This window comes from Peromyscus leucopus, chromosome 6 (genome assembly GCF_004664715.2).
Source record: "Peromyscus leucopus breed LL Stock chromosome 6, UCI_PerLeu_2.1, whole genome shotgun sequence".
Lineage (NCBI taxonomy): Eukaryota > Metazoa > Chordata > Mammalia > Rodentia > Cricetidae > Peromyscus > Peromyscus leucopus.
In genome coordinates this window covers 20,642,905-20,658,704 of record NC_051068.1, presented here as the reverse complement: position 1 = coordinate 20,658,704, position 15,800 = coordinate 20,642,905, and the positions used below count along the sequence as shown (strand labels likewise).

Below are 15,800 nucleotides of genomic sequence, written 5' to 3'. Positions count from 1 at the left end.
TTACTCTCTGCTTCCTGGCCACCATGAAGTGAGCATCCCTGTTCTTCTGTGTAACACACTTCACCATGACCACCACCTCACCGTGGTCTAGGAACATTATAGACCAGTTACCATGGAATGAAATCTCCAAAATCATAAGCTATAATATATACATCCTTCTTTAAGTGGTTTCTCCAAGATATTCTGGAACAGTGAATAAAAGTATCCCATGGAGAACTGGTATTGAGTGGTGGTGTTTGACTTCATGGTTCAGAAGCATTTGGACTGGCTTTTGGGAGATGATTAGGTTGGAAGAAGTTTGGGGCTCTGTGCATTGAGCTTGATGATTCTGAAGGGAGGAGACTACAGAGGCCTGAGGAGTAGAGACCATTCATGCACCTGAAGTTATACAAGAGAGTGAGGTTGCCAGTGGGAATTGAAACAGAGGCCATCCATGATTTATTCAGACAAAGCACTCGCTTAGACTGAGTCAATACTCTGAGATTTGTGGTTTTAATTTGTTCTTGGATGGATTTCAGTAGCTTGCTTTATTTTTATTGTTTTAGAGTTTTGCTACTTTATTCCAGATAAAATTTCTGTTGTTGTTGTTGCTGTTTCAGTAATGTTTTTTCTTTTCCTAATTTTAGATTTCATCCTGGGTATTTACAGCTTTTCTTTTTTATTCTTTCTTGTTTTGTGGCTTTGTATTTGTATTCATTTTGTCATTGAAGGTTATTCAGTTTGGTGTATTTCAATCAAAATATTATAGATGATAAAAATAATTAATGTGTTGAGGGTGTTAATGAGAAGAAAGGTGCACGAGGAAGGCATTAAGAAACCTACAAATACTTTATAAGCTAAGTTAAAATTATGGTTTTAAAGGAGCTTGGAACACAGTTGTCCTACATGGGTATATAATAGGATTCCCAGAGCTGTGAATGAACTTTTAAATGAAAATCCCAGTATCAGGTGTGGGAACTTCCTTTTGAGTTGTTGATCAGTGATGTTCTAGGGACTCCCAAATAATTCATCTGCAGTTATGTGGCACAGAGAATCAGTCTTGAAGGAGCTTAGCAGGCTGCTGCCTGAGAAAACTCACCATGAGTCTCAGCCAGCTGTGGGCCCTGCTACAAAACCAGCCTGTCAGACAAGATATGTCCAGTGGGGTGATACTGGCAGTGTTAGCTGATGGGCAGCCCACTGCTTTCTCATTCTCTGCATTAGAAATAATATGTTCCTTGTACTATGCTGGGGTGTCTTTTCATATGCTGTGAATGTGTTGCTCTGATTGGTTGATAAATAAAATACTGATTGGCCATTAGCTCAGGCCTAACCACTGACTAGCTCTTACATTCAAACTAACCCATAATTCTTATTTATGTTTAGCCACATGGCTTAGTACCTTTTCTCAATTCTGTCTTCATATCTTTCTTTCTCTGTGTCTGGCTGATGACTCCTGACTCAGCCTTCCTCTTCCCAGAATTCTCCTCTCTGCTTATCCCACCTATACTATACTTCCTGCCTGGCTGTTGGTCAATCAGAATTTTATTTATTAACTAGTCAGAGCAACACATTCACAGCATACAGAGCAATATCCACAGCACTTTCCCTTTTCTTTCTTTTTTTTCAAAAAGGAAGGTTTTAACTTTAACATACTAAAATTACATATAACAAAACAATTATCAAGCAAGAATTACAGTCATAATATCTAGTCTATTTGTATTTGGCAAAAACAGCCATTTGGGCAAGAAACTGTTCTTGCCTGGACTGCTTGACAAAAATGTCATGATTGGCCGTATCTCAGTATGCCAACCATTAGTGTAGTTTGCAAAGTTCAAGGCTAGTAATACCACTGGTGACTTTTCTGCCCCAGCAGCCCACACAGCACCTCCCAGTATTATGAAAGCTGACCAGTAGATAGAAAGCTTCCTGGTCAGTGTCAGCTTCATTTCTTCAGCTCTTGTAGCAAGGTGTGTAGTGTCTTAAGCATCAGTGTCTTACCCTCAACTCTGGTGGACAACTAAGGATGTTCTGAAGCAGCCCTGGTAGAGATGCATTCATTATACAAGAGAATTTGGAAGAAATGGAAGATCTGGAAGTGGGGACGAGTAGTATGAAAGGCTGCCTACTGGATAGAACATGAAAACTTCTTTACCACAGTCATAAACCCAGAGTTGCTGTGTAGACCATCACAATATTGTACCCCTCAGCATTCAATATGGGCAAGGGTGCCAATGAGACCCCATTTCTCCCTAAAGAACTCTTGGTGAAGGGTATGATATTTCCTTAAGTGGGGTAGCACTGGTGAGTTGCTCATGTCCCACCTGTGCTAATGAATACAACTTTGACTAAACTTGATAGATTAAAAACAAATACTCATATGATCTCATGAAAATAGGATGGGGGCCAGTTCAGAAGACTATGGCGTTCAGAGGGAGAGGGAGGGAATAAAAGAGGGAAATAATGCAAGAGGGCACATGTGTGATAGAAGTGTACATGAAACTGCTAAATATTAAATGAATTTTAATTAAATTCTATTAAATTAATTAAATTCATTAAATGAGCTAGTATACAATAAATCTATAGGTTTTTAATTGTGAAGGGTTAAGTACATGAAACTCCCATTCAAGAACTAACTGAAGAGGTAATATAGTAATAATAGATTAAGAGACAGTCAAGGAGACACTGGAAGTGTTGAGGAGAGAAAAGTGTGTGTGGAAATGAAATAAATACAATATTCATGTGTGAAATTCTCTACAACAATAATAAAACAAATGTCACGAAAGAATTCAATCTTCCTTGACTAGCTAATCTCTTTAAAAGGTGTGTCTTCCATAAGCAGACCATGACCAGTGAACAAGAAGTAAAAAGACCGCCTGACTCAAGGCAGAGTGTTTCCCTAAGAGGAAATAGTTATAAAAAATCTAAAACTGCAGATAATGAAATGTGAAGTGAGCCCATTAGAAAAAATATATGGTGAAAAAGGTCAGTTGTATATTTTCTTGTTTTGATGGAATTTATTTACTTCTGGATTTATTGAGACAAGGTCCTCATGTGCAGCCAAGCCTGGCCTTGTTCACTCTGTACTCTGGTCTAGCCTCAAACTTGTTATTTTCACAAGTTTGACTCCTGGATCAATACCCTGAAGGCTTAGATTATAGATGCAACCACCATGCCAGATTAAAAGGATTTTGTATGTGATATGCACTCTAAACAAAGCAAGAGAATTGTCCAGAAATAAGAGTTACACTCAGTACCTCTGTCCACTTACAGAAATCTACCTACCCTTATCACATACTAGGCTGTTGCAGGAAAATTTGAGTAACAGTGAACCAGTACCAAGCAAAATGGAGATGAGTGTTGAGGGGAGAAGCATGAAGGGGTTAAGGCCGGTGAGGTGATGGTCAGGACAGCACCCAGCAGGACTCTGTCACTCAGGGGCATCTGAATGGTGGCAAAGCTGAGATGGAGTTGTCTTCTAGCTGCAGCAGCCCATCACCGTGTGCTGGTGAGGAACCCATACTATCAAATTAACTCACTTTTAGTTTAAGTTAGGAAATCAATTCTTATAGACACATTCAAATTTCTAAATGTTGACAGTGTAGTGGATTCTGAAACATCTTATCTACTCACTCAATTTGGGGCAAACATAAGACATTCACAGACTCTGTTTGACCAATGGAGTCCCATTTCTGTCATAGGTCACTTTTTTCTATATTTTTCAAACATATAAAATATTCATTTTACTCAAAATGCAAACTTTGAAACTCTCGAGCCCAGTGAAAATTTACTCCCATAATCCATCAGTCCACCGTTTCTGTTCTAGATCATTAAATTCTGCTCGGCTACCACTCTTATGGAGTCATTTTTGTTCATTGAAGAAGAGGGGATTCTGAAATTCCAGAGGCCCAGAATTATTTACTGCCTGGTGACTTAGATGGCTCTTCTGTGTAGATTTATGGGCTCACTTGTTATGGTGCATGATAAATATGCTTTGTCTGAGCTGCAGTTCCAAGATAACCATCGGGCTGGGAGCCCCCAGAACAATTAAATCACTTCTCATATATTTTAATGACTGTGGGGAACTCATTATATCTGATTTTACTGAAAGCGTGTAAATAGATACGAGCCTCACATTCCAACTTCATCTTTCATATGAGTTTGAACAATGTCTATGCTTAGACGCTGTGCTTTTAACTGAGATTTTAAAATGCTGTAACACAAGGTCTGAATTACTGGATTTGCTTATTACATTGGTCTGACTGTGGCATTAAGGATCAAGGACAAAGTGGCAATTCAAAACTAAAGCCTTTCCACATTGAAATTTACAAGAATCCACAAAATATAATTGTTCTATTCTGAAATTCTAAAGGCAAACACAGACTATGTTTTGTTATTAAATAAGGCATGGATATTTAATGAGTAACTTAACAGCATGACAATTTCAAAATACTTTACGGATCTTAAGGCTGTGTTTGACCTGCGTTCTCTGCATAGGAGTAGGGAGACTGGTGAGTTTTGTATGAAGGCAACTGTGTTATTTACCCACCGAATAAATGTGCTCAAATTCTTTATTTTCTGATGGAAAAATCCTGCCTTCCAATATACAGTATAGGCTTTCTGAATCTATAGTGCTCTTTTGATAATAATAAATACAGGAGGGCTCTGGGATTTGGCAAAGGGCACAACAGTCACAGCAGATTAGCAGTCTCATCAATAATAATCTAAGGTTAACCATCTTGTGTCTTTCCACAGTATAACAATCTACCCCATGTAATAATCTACAAACAAGAAGAGAACAAGTAAATCAAGGACAGAGGAAACTGCTGTATTTGTCAGTTTGTTTTCTTGTGATAAAATGCTGCTTAATGTAAATTTCAAACTGCATTCCATGTTTTGCTTCCTTAAGAGAGCAAGAACACTAAGTTGAGTGTGTAGGGAGGTAGGGGAGGATTTGGGAAATTGGGGGAGGGGGCAGGATGCGGATATGATCAAAATACACTGAATGCATTTCTCAAAGAATAAATAAAAATGTTATTAAAATTGGGGATAAAAGTTCTTATATAAAAATTGAAGTCATTAGAAAACTAAAATCTTAAAAACATTAGAAGGAAAGCATTGGGTTTTTGTTGCTTTTATACATTTGATGACAGTAGCGTTAGTGACATTCACCATCTGTGCACATATTTTCCAACACTCTCTCCTTGCACTCTTTTCCTTCCTCTGGAAAACAAGTGGATGCTGCTGTACTGACTTCATCCATTTATATGTAAAAAACAGTACTGACTTAAGTGCAGCTGGAGTATATTTTTGGCTTCCTAGTGAGATATAAGAAAGCAAACAATATGTATCTGAATAAAAATCTAAAACAATTTATAATGGACTGAATATATATATATATATATATATATATATATATATATATATATAATTATACTATATGTTGCATTTGAGAATGGGAATCTCGAAATTATGTTATTAAAATAAGCCTACTATAAGAAATTATCCAAATGTAAAGCTTGATCTTGATGTGTAAACAGTTTTTTAGTTGTTGTTTTTTAATAAAATATTTCTAGCCTGGCAATAACAATTGAGAAACTTAAAAGTAGAGCCAATTAAGGCTGAGAATTTATCTTTTTCCTCTTTGACTGAAATAGGCAGAACATAGATAACTATGATTGCTTTAGATTCTGTATAAACCAATTCTATCCAGAGCCTTTCCAGTGAATTTTAACTAAGTACACTTCCTATAGTGTCATTAATAAAATAAAACAAGAAAATTTGTATTTGCAATACAAAAACATTCAGGTTGGCTTAATGTAATTTATGTGTGTCCATTAGTTTCTGGCTGCATCTGCCTACTTGTAAGAATTCTTTTAGAAATTGAAATGTGATTGCTAATATACGCTTCTTTCTAATACACTAAATTTGAAGAAGCAAATAATCCTAACATGATTGTTGATATTATGTAACAATTAAATGTTTTAATTCTGTTTTCTAAGGAAATGAAGTCAAGTTAATTAGCAATTTCTGATTTATTCACAATCTTTCCATCATTTTATGTGTGTCCCTTTCTCAGCAACAGAGTTGGAAATTTCTACTGTATTTTCTTCTTGCAAAGCAACAAATATTTTCTAGATTGACACTATTCAAATGACATACTAATGAGTAAGAATGTTACTCAAAGCAGCAAAAGCCATTCATAGAGATTCTTAACTCTTCCTGGAGGAAGCAGAACAAAGAATGTGAAGAAATGCTCGTAGGCAGAAAATATAAAAATAATTACCTGTAGACAAACTCATCCTTCCATCATAGAAAATTTAAGAGAATATACTTTTCCCAAAGATATAAGTCATCCAGTCACTAATGGAGAATTGCAGAGTAAGAAATGAAAAATGCAAAACAAAACAAAAACCAAAGAACAAACAAACAAAAAATGAGTTATTTAGCAGGGATATGTGCAAATGGGACTAATAAGATTTTCCAATTTGATTTTACCATTTGAAAAATAAAATGCTTTACTTTTGAAAAAAAAATGTATTTCGTGAAATACTTTCTTAGTGTATCCCACACAAAAGAAATGATCATGAAAACAGAGGGAAACAATTTGAAAAGTACTTTCATTTGTAAGAGCTGAAGAGATTTATCTAAGTGATACAAATTATGAGCATGTTTATGTATGTCCTGTTTCTATGGGTGCTGTGTGTATATTTGTGTCTGCGGGTGAGCTTTGTGTTAAAGGAATAAAACTTCTTTAAAAAATGTATTAATCTTAGCTTAAACTAGGATCTGTTCTAGGCATGAACTTTTTGTAATTTGAGCTAATAGCTCTTTCGATTGACAAAGGGATGCTACAATTGCTGGGTATTCAATTTCAGCACAACCCAGACAGTGCCATTGTTCAATAGGTACATGGCCTTTGAGCATAGATAATTGATCATAAATCTTTAGGCAGCCCAGCTGGTTTCCCATATGACTACAGAAAAGCACCATCTGGTCCCCACTGCTTCCAGGGGTCCCCAGAACCCACAGGTTAGAGATGAAAATCTGTCACAGCATTAGGCCACTCTCCAACTAGTGGCAGATAAATGATCCCCTCACATGAAGTGAAACGGGACAGTGAACTCGTGGTAGATTCTGCAGGTTTTGCTCTTTTTTGATCATGCCTGTAATATAAGAAAGTCAGCAACTCATGGAGATCATGTTTAAGATTCCTTTTCCTTGAACAAAAATTCACTGTTTGGCCTGGATTAATACTAAGCACAGCAGGGCTATGGGGATGCATTGCCTCTGCTGCAGCCTCTCTCAACAATGGGATTGTTTTATTGGGTTTTGTCAATATGGTTAGAAATAATGGCTTTTTCCCCTTTGTAATAACATGCTATCATAGTGTGGCTCAACCTTTCCCAGATTTAGTGTGAACACTCATGTGGCAGGGTGAAAACGCACATTCTACGACCTAGAGAGAAGAGAGCCATCTTCATCTTAAGATGAAGGTTCAAAAAACAATGGAAAAGTCCCCAAAAGTATGCAAGCTAAAGATTCAGAGAAAGAATGTTCTGGGAAAAAAGTGTGTGTGTGTGTGTGTGTGTGTGTGTGTGTCTGTATGTATGTATGTCCAGACACTAAAGCTTTCCATTCAGTACCATTTATCTACCAGGTATCCAGGACCTTAGAAGCCCTTGCTCAAATGTCCCTGGGCCATATTACTTTCCTTTTAATCTGTCTATTCCAGTGAAAAAGATGTTGACATGTGCACACTTCTAGAATAAGAACTGGTCAAGGCAAGATCTCTGTGGAGGTTGTTGGCATGCTCCTAAAAAATGAGAGCTGTGGTGTCCATGAGACCTGTGGACATCGGCTTAGGATAAAAATATGAGGGCAGTCTTTGGCTTGGGGATATGGGTGTGAGACACAATGAAACACAGACATCCATGGAGTATGAGAACTTAAAATTCCAGCTTCCTTTCCTTGGCAAAAATAAAAATGACAATTTAATCTTGAATTCATTAGTTTGGTTGAAAAAATTAAAAAAAAATAAGACACATTTTACTTAAGTTTTTTTTTTTTTTTTTGTTTTTCGAGACAGGGTTTCTCTGCATAGCTTTGCGCCTTTCCTGGAGCTCACTTGGTAGCCCAGGCTGGCCTCGAACTCACAGAGATCCGCCTGGCTCTGCCTCCCGAGTGCTGGGATTAAAGGCGTGCGCCACCACCACCCGGCCATTTTACTTAAGTTTTAATGCACATCAGAAACCTCTTTTAATATGAATGAATATTAATTTAATTCCTTGTTTCCTACATTTAATAAAAGGATCACTTGTCTACAATTCAAGTATTTTAAGGGTCTTTTTCTAGTGATTACTGAATGGTCTAACACACAGAGGTCAATGCACCTAACACAGCACACAAATAGGATTGGGTATAAAGAATACATGATCATCTGGACAGATGTGGAAACAACTTTTAAAATTGTAAAAGTTGTAAAAGCCCTGAAGAAGCCATCAGCAGAAGAACAGTATCTCAACACAATAAAACTATATAATGGAAAACCAGTAGCCAGCATTATGATGAATGGGGGAGGGGAAATCTGCAAAAATGAGTCCCCTAAATCAAAGCAAAACATAGGTGTCCACTCTTATTAATGGAGTGCAGAACTCTTAAACCAAGTAACAGAAATAAACATTCAAAATGCATATGATACAATCAGTATGTAAGCCAATGTAATCTCATGGAACATACAGTCCATAAATAGAGAAAATGTATCTGACATCTCTAGCCAGCACAGAAATGTAAAACAAAGTGTTTTGAAACCCTCCCTTACCCCTGTAGGAGCAGGTTCCATCAAAAACCACAAATGCTGAGAGGGTTGTGGGGGGAAGGAGCCCCACAATGCTGATGAAGTAGAAACTAGAGCAATTCTTTTTGCAATCGGTGTGGTGATTCCACTAGCAGAGAATTATCATACAACACAACTATATCACCCTTTGTATATATCCTTAGGAATAAAAATCAGCATGTAGTAGAGATGCCTGTGCGGCCATCTTCACAGTAGTTAGGTCATGGGATGAGCATGAGTGTCTACCAGCATCAGAGAATGGATAAAGAATGTGTCATGCAAATACATATGGATCAGTATTCAATAATAAAGATGAAAAATGTCATTTACAGGGAAATGGATGGAAGCTGAGACTCATTTCTGTAAAATAAGTGAGATGCAGGAAGACAGGTGCCATGTTTGCTTGAAAATGTGAAACTTAGGTCATCTTTTAACGGAAATGGGCTTAAGGCAGAAGCTGGGAGAGCAATGGGAAAGGGTGGTCGAGAGAGAATGCAGGGGTGAATGTGACCAAAGAGGGTACATTCATGCACAAGGATGTCATAATGAGACCCATTGTGCTTCATAACTAATATGTACTGTAGCAGTTCATTATGATTACCAGTCTGATTGGACTAAGGAACTGCTGGAACATAAGTGGGACATAACTTAGTGTCTGTGAGGCTTTTCTAGCTGAGGAGGGACATCCTGCAGATGTCAAAACACAGTATATTTAACTAACATGTATTAACTTTCTTTACAAGAAAAAACACTTGAGTGTTGCATAAGGATGATCTTGTATGATTACTAAAAAAAGATATTTGTGTCTGATCACACACACACACACACACACACACACACACACACACACATACACACACACACACACTAGCTCTGAGCCTGTAGAAAGACAAGTTTAGAATTGTGCCAAGAGTGAGGTTTTCTGTGGCCCATCACTCTGTGTATGTGGATTTCTAAAAATGTAAGCCTTCTATGGAATGTTTAATAAAATACCGTGGCTTTTGCATGATTGATACTATTTTCAGTAAGTGTGACCCAATGATGTCACTGATTTATGAGCCTGTGGCCCCAGCTGAACCTTAGTGCCAGAGGTATTATCTGCTACACTATCCAGGGAGCTAGTTTTCACATCTCCTTTAGTTGGTCTGGGCTCTGGATCCTGGGGGTCTCCACATCCAGTGCAAGATCCCCAGCTTTCTCCACACCCTACACAGAGATGCAGAACCCTCATGCAACTGTCCAGGACACCAATGTGACATGGATCACTATGCTTGGTGGCTCCTTTTTCCCAAGGACAAGCACTTTTCACCTGCCACTTCTAAAAGAATTGAGATCACTCATAGTGAGCATGATTATTTAATAGGAGGGAGATAGTCATTGATTCTTTAGGTTTTAGAGTAACCAAATGGGCAAGTTTCTCTTCTATCATGCTTTTAATAAGGGAATTTAAAAGTATATTCTGAGAGACAGAAAATGAAGACATCTATTGGGATTTAGTGAATAATTCTTTTTGAACATAAACACAACTGAGTAAAATAGACCTTAATTGTCATCACATAAATATATACAATGCTGAAAACATTCTGATGTCTGTAAGAGAACACAGTGTGTAACTCACTGATCCGGCAGGATTGGGGGAGTAGATAACAGTACCAAAGAACACTCTGGTAACTCCACTATTGGCCTCAAAGGGGCAGTGTGGGTATCAGGATGATCAACCAGCACCTAGACAGTAGGTGAGAATAGAGGGACGAACACACATCATGGCTACACATTGCCACACATTACACATGTCCCTAGGTGTTAACATCTTCCAGGTGGCTCAGTTTTCAACCTCTCAGTTATGGTGGCCTTAAAATCACATACTTTAATGACTCCCCAAACTTGTGATTCTGGACAGGTACAATATTTGGCTCACAGCTCACTAGAATGTCAAGCATGAACTTAAACATCCATCCAGACCATCCTACCTATGTTGCTCTGAGAAACGAACTATTGTGTGAAACACACAAAGTACAAGATCAGAGCTGACCTTGATGGGAAGTTCAGGCATTGCACCAAAATGCACATAAAAGCTGCAGCTTTCTCACCTAATTGCATGCATATCTTTTCCAGCGAAGATAATGAACAATGAAGATGGGCACTGAATGGATAGTGAAGACCGGATGATCAAACCCACTCTAAAAAACCCACACACTGAAAGTAATTTGAAAATAAGTGAAACTTACTGTCATTTTAATATATGGTTTAAGTGCTTAAGAGCATAGCTGTAGTAATAAAACAGACCTTATTTAATATTAATAATGTAACTATAGAAAGAGTAAGTGGCCTTCTGTAAAATGAACTCCAGGAAATAACTTTGTATTTAATGTAGAGGGATAGTTGAATACAAATAGATAATAATTTGAGTAATGCCATTCTCTTCTCAAACGCACTTCTAGTAGTGTGTTTGAAAGATATCACATGAAGAATTATAAAGGTTTAGGTTTTAGACCATAGAGCCACTTTCTTGTGGACAATCTGGCCAGTGTATAGTATTGGTTTTTCTGCACATTCCTTAGTTCTAAATTATAAAATTTCAAGTAATCACTTTGGTTTTGGATGTGCAACCCCATGCTCCACCACCTCCACTCATCATGTATCCATGCATTAAAATTGTGATACTTTTCAATGAGAAAAATGGAAATACATGTTTAAAAGAGTTTAATAAGTGATAGCAATTTTCCAATCACAGTATTGTCATTAAAGATATCGATTACTACAGGAAGTGATTCCAGGTGCTTTTTTAAGTCAGTCAGTTACCTTGAGTGTAAGTTGGGATCATGCCTGTGAATGCTGCATACACACACTCAGAGACAGGGATAGATCCTACCTGTAATAGACAGGAGTCTAATTCTCTGGTTTTCCTTCCTTATCTGGAGTTTTAAAATGCTCATGATAGTCTCGTACCACCTTTAACCTTAATTATGCAAAGTGAATTATCCTGACCATAGGTTAAGTTAAGGAAATAATTGTATATTAAGTTATAACAATATTATGAGTGTAGTGCTTTATGTAGAAAAGGTGGACTCAAGAGGTCTGTGTGCCATTGCCCATGCAGAGTCTCTACTTTACCAACTCCTAGGAGGGCTTGCTGTGTGAAGGCCTGCTATGCTGTGCTAAAGTTCATTCTGGAGAGTGGGGCCAAGGACTTTGAGGTTGTGGTGTCTGGGAAGCTCCAAGGCAAGAGTGCCAAGACCATAAAGTTTGTGGATGTTCTGAGGATGACAGTGGAGATCCCATTAACGACTGTGTTGACACTGCTGTGTGCCATATGCTTCTCAGACATGGTGTGCTGAGTTTCAAAGCAAAGATCATGTTGCTCTGGTACCCAAGTGGTAAGATCAGCCCTAGGAAGCCTCTGCCTGCCCACATGAGCATCATGGAACCTTAAGGTGAAATTCTACTCACCACTCCCATCTCAGAACAGAATGGTGGGAAGCCAGAGCCAGCTGCCATGCACCAGCCAGTGCCTACATCTTAACAGGGTTTTGGCAGCTGCATCTGGAGGCTAGATGTTGCCCTGTAAAGATATTTAATAAAATATTTCATAAAGACATAAAGCCTGGCTGGATTGTGTCCAGTGTTCATCTGACTGGAATATGTTGGCCTTTAGAGGGTTATTATCATGTTTATTTAAGCTGGAGGGCTTGAGCAGAGCTGACCAGAGAAGACTTGGGTCAGTGAAGGCTGGTGGCTATAGAACAGCACCTGACCCTGTAGTTCAACTGTACAGGGTTAGAAGAGCAGTTTGTTTTTGATGCTCATGATAGACCCAAGTACTTGCACATAGTAAGCATACAGCATGCCTTGTATTGTTGAACTATGTCCCCAGTCTGTAGGGTTATATGTGTAAATTTTCCTTGCTTGTAGGAAATATTTGGTAGGCCAGCATGATGTCTCAGTGAGTAAAGATACTTTTTAAAGAAAACTTGTCCATCATGGTATGTAGACAGCCCTGTCTATAAAAAAATAATAAATTGGCCACTGTGTTTTGCCACACTGTGTTAAGTTTTAGTCTCCACATCCCTAAAGTAAAAAGGGAATTTCTGATGCCACTGATTTAAACTTCAGAAGTTTATGGATTGTAACGCTGTCATTAGAGTTCACACCTCCAAGTCCTCGGCTTAGGATTATGTTTTGGGAAATGGGAAAATTTCAGAAGTTATCTACAGCTTATTTGCCATAATGCCTTGAAAGCATTTGCTATTGATGTGCATTTTGTGGATAATTAAAGTTGGCTTGGAAATTCTATAACAACTATGAAATAAAATAACAGATATCAAATGTATCTCTCTATGCTTACCACACTAGGTGGTGACCATTGTTTGAATCCATTCTCCAATGTGAAATGAATATCACTTTCGTAATTTGGGCCAACTGTAGCTGGAGTTTTCCTGACTGGCTCACAGTCAGGACAAATCTCTGTCACCTCCAGTCTCACAGCCACTCAGACCCAACTAAGTAAACACAGAGACTTATATTGCTTAAACTGTTTGGCCTAATGGCTCAGGCTTTTAGCTATCTATTTCTTACATTTTAAATTAATCAATTTCTATAAATCTATACCTTGCCACATGGCTCATGGCTTACTGGCATTTTTACATGCTGCTTGTCATGGTGGTGGCTGGCAGTGTCTCTTTCTACCTCCCTGTTCTCTCAATTCTCCTCTCTGTTAGTCTCACCTATATTTCCTGCCTGGCCACTGGCCAATCAGTGTTTTATTTATTGACCAATCAGAGCAACAGACTTGACATGCAGACCATCCCACAGCAGCCAACATCTAAATGCATACTTTCACAGTGCACATGGCTGCGGAGGGTACAGTGTAGCTGGCTCAGTTACTAGCTACTTCCCCTCTGTAGTAATGAAATGCCTAACAGTAAGTGGAAGACTGTGTTTCTTTTGACTCATCCTTTGAGGGTAAGGTCGATCCATGTGGGGAAGGCATAGTGGCAAGAGTTCTGCTGTGTAGCATTGGATCACAGTGCATTGTAGTGAAGAGGCAGAGCTCAGGTGGCTGTCTCCCTTTATTCAGTCCAGGAGCCCAGCACATGTAGAGCTGCCACTCACTTCCAAGAGATATTCTCTCCTCAGCATATCTTTGAAAACACCCCACAATCATGTCCACAAGTGTGTCTTACCTGTTTTTGAATGTCTAGTTACTAAGGAAGTTTAACAACCACACATGTGAGTAAAAGATATTTAAAGAGCTTGGACACATGTGGGAAGTTTACTTACTGTTTAAGCTTTATGTCTGATGTCTTTGTAGCCATTAAGCAGTTCTTCCTTTGCATCTCATAGTTCAGGTTCCAAAAATGGTCTAGATGGTGCCAACTACTGATTTCCAGAATTACAAAAATGCAATGATTATTAGCTACCAAGATGAAAAATTTATCATGTCCTTGAAGTAATATGAATAGTAATTCTTTGATACAAAAAGTTGTTTGAATAATATTATGCTATTCTGTATGAATGCCTGGTTGTGATAAACATTTTCCAATATTTAATCAGTAGTAGAATCTGCTTATATTTTCATACCTGGGTAACTCTTCTTGACTAAAAATTGACAATGAAACTAGAGACAAGGCGAAGAGTTAGAAGGCATTTGAGATGACACAGAAAATGTTGAATGGATGTCTTCAACTCAACAATGGCTTAAAATAGAAGCAGCTGAGTTTGAAGGATTCTACTACCCTTCCTTTGCCTCTATAAAGCATCCCATGCTAGCCAGGAATGACATTTCCAACTTGATCTTGTCATAACAAGATAGATAATAAGCAATATTCTCAAATTATTTCCATGTGACTGCTTCAGACAGAATACACATGAGGTGTTTTCAAATTGTTATGAGGAGGTTAATGAGGAGATGTCCACAGACTGGGTGAAATAAGAGTCAAAGATCACAATGAGAAAAAAAAATCACAGTTTTCTATGAAGATTACAAAAACAGGTTAGAGCAGTCTTGGGGCCTGTATGCCACAGTTCATCCCAACACTCTTCTTATTACTGGATTTGCTTTCCACTTTGAAGGAGATTTCCACTCCACAGCTGTGTTTTAGGTTTTGGAAGCCACCTTTTAAATTTCAGCTTTACTTTTGGTTGCCACTACAAAGAAAAGACTGTACATGTTAGAATAAGATCACATACTGAACAAAGTTTGAGAAGTCATAGAGGAACCCCTGGAACGCGTGGCTGGGTCCTTAGAAGTAAGTTTCCGGTGGATCAGATGAAGGGTTGTTTAATATGAAGACACTTGGGAAACTGCTCCCCTGAACTAACTCAGGGCTAGAACTATGCAGAAGTGTAGACTGTGTTGTATATTAGTGGATGTGGGTGACTGTTCCATACAGTGCAATGGGTCTGAAGAGTCATCCTCCAATTCAGGGTTTTCTGAAAGGAGCTTAACCCCCTATAAGAAGCTGCACTGTTTGGTTTAGGTGGAGAGCTGTTTTTCAACACTTCGATGGTGAAGTATCCAGACTTTCCACAAAGACTGCCAGTTGCCGCTCAGGGAAGACCTGGGCTGTGATCCTCTGCTGTTCCAGAAAGAAAGTGTCCAGATTCCTGAGTGATGCTCCTCATGTCATCAGCTCCAGTTTTCACTCAGGAGGGATTTCTCTAGAAATACGAGTGACTGAGCTCTGCCCACTCTCTGTGACAGTGGGATCTTTCGGTGACAAAAAGAATAAAGCCTCTACTTTGCTGCCTTTTGGAGGCGACAGATTCTATGCCATGACCTCCACTTAAAAAGTGACCTTCTTCTCTGTATCATTCCAATTTTAGTATATGTGCTGCAGGTAGATAATGTAAATAGTATGATTTGATTGTCATTTCATGATTATAGAAACATCATTCTTTTGTCTTCACAGCTGTTTGTATAATATAGCTGTGTAACAGTGTAACAGTGTTGCATGTAATCTGTCAAAGTTACCTCCTACTGGGG

At 38.4% G+C, this 15,800-nt stretch overlaps 1 pseudogene; it reads left to right on the top strand.

The window, feature by feature from the left end:
* Positions 1-11,851: 11,851 nt before the first annotated feature.
* On the top strand, positions 11,852-12,338 carry LOC114681865 (annotated as a pseudogene).
* The last annotated feature ends 3,462 nt before the right edge of the window (positions 12,339-15,800 follow it).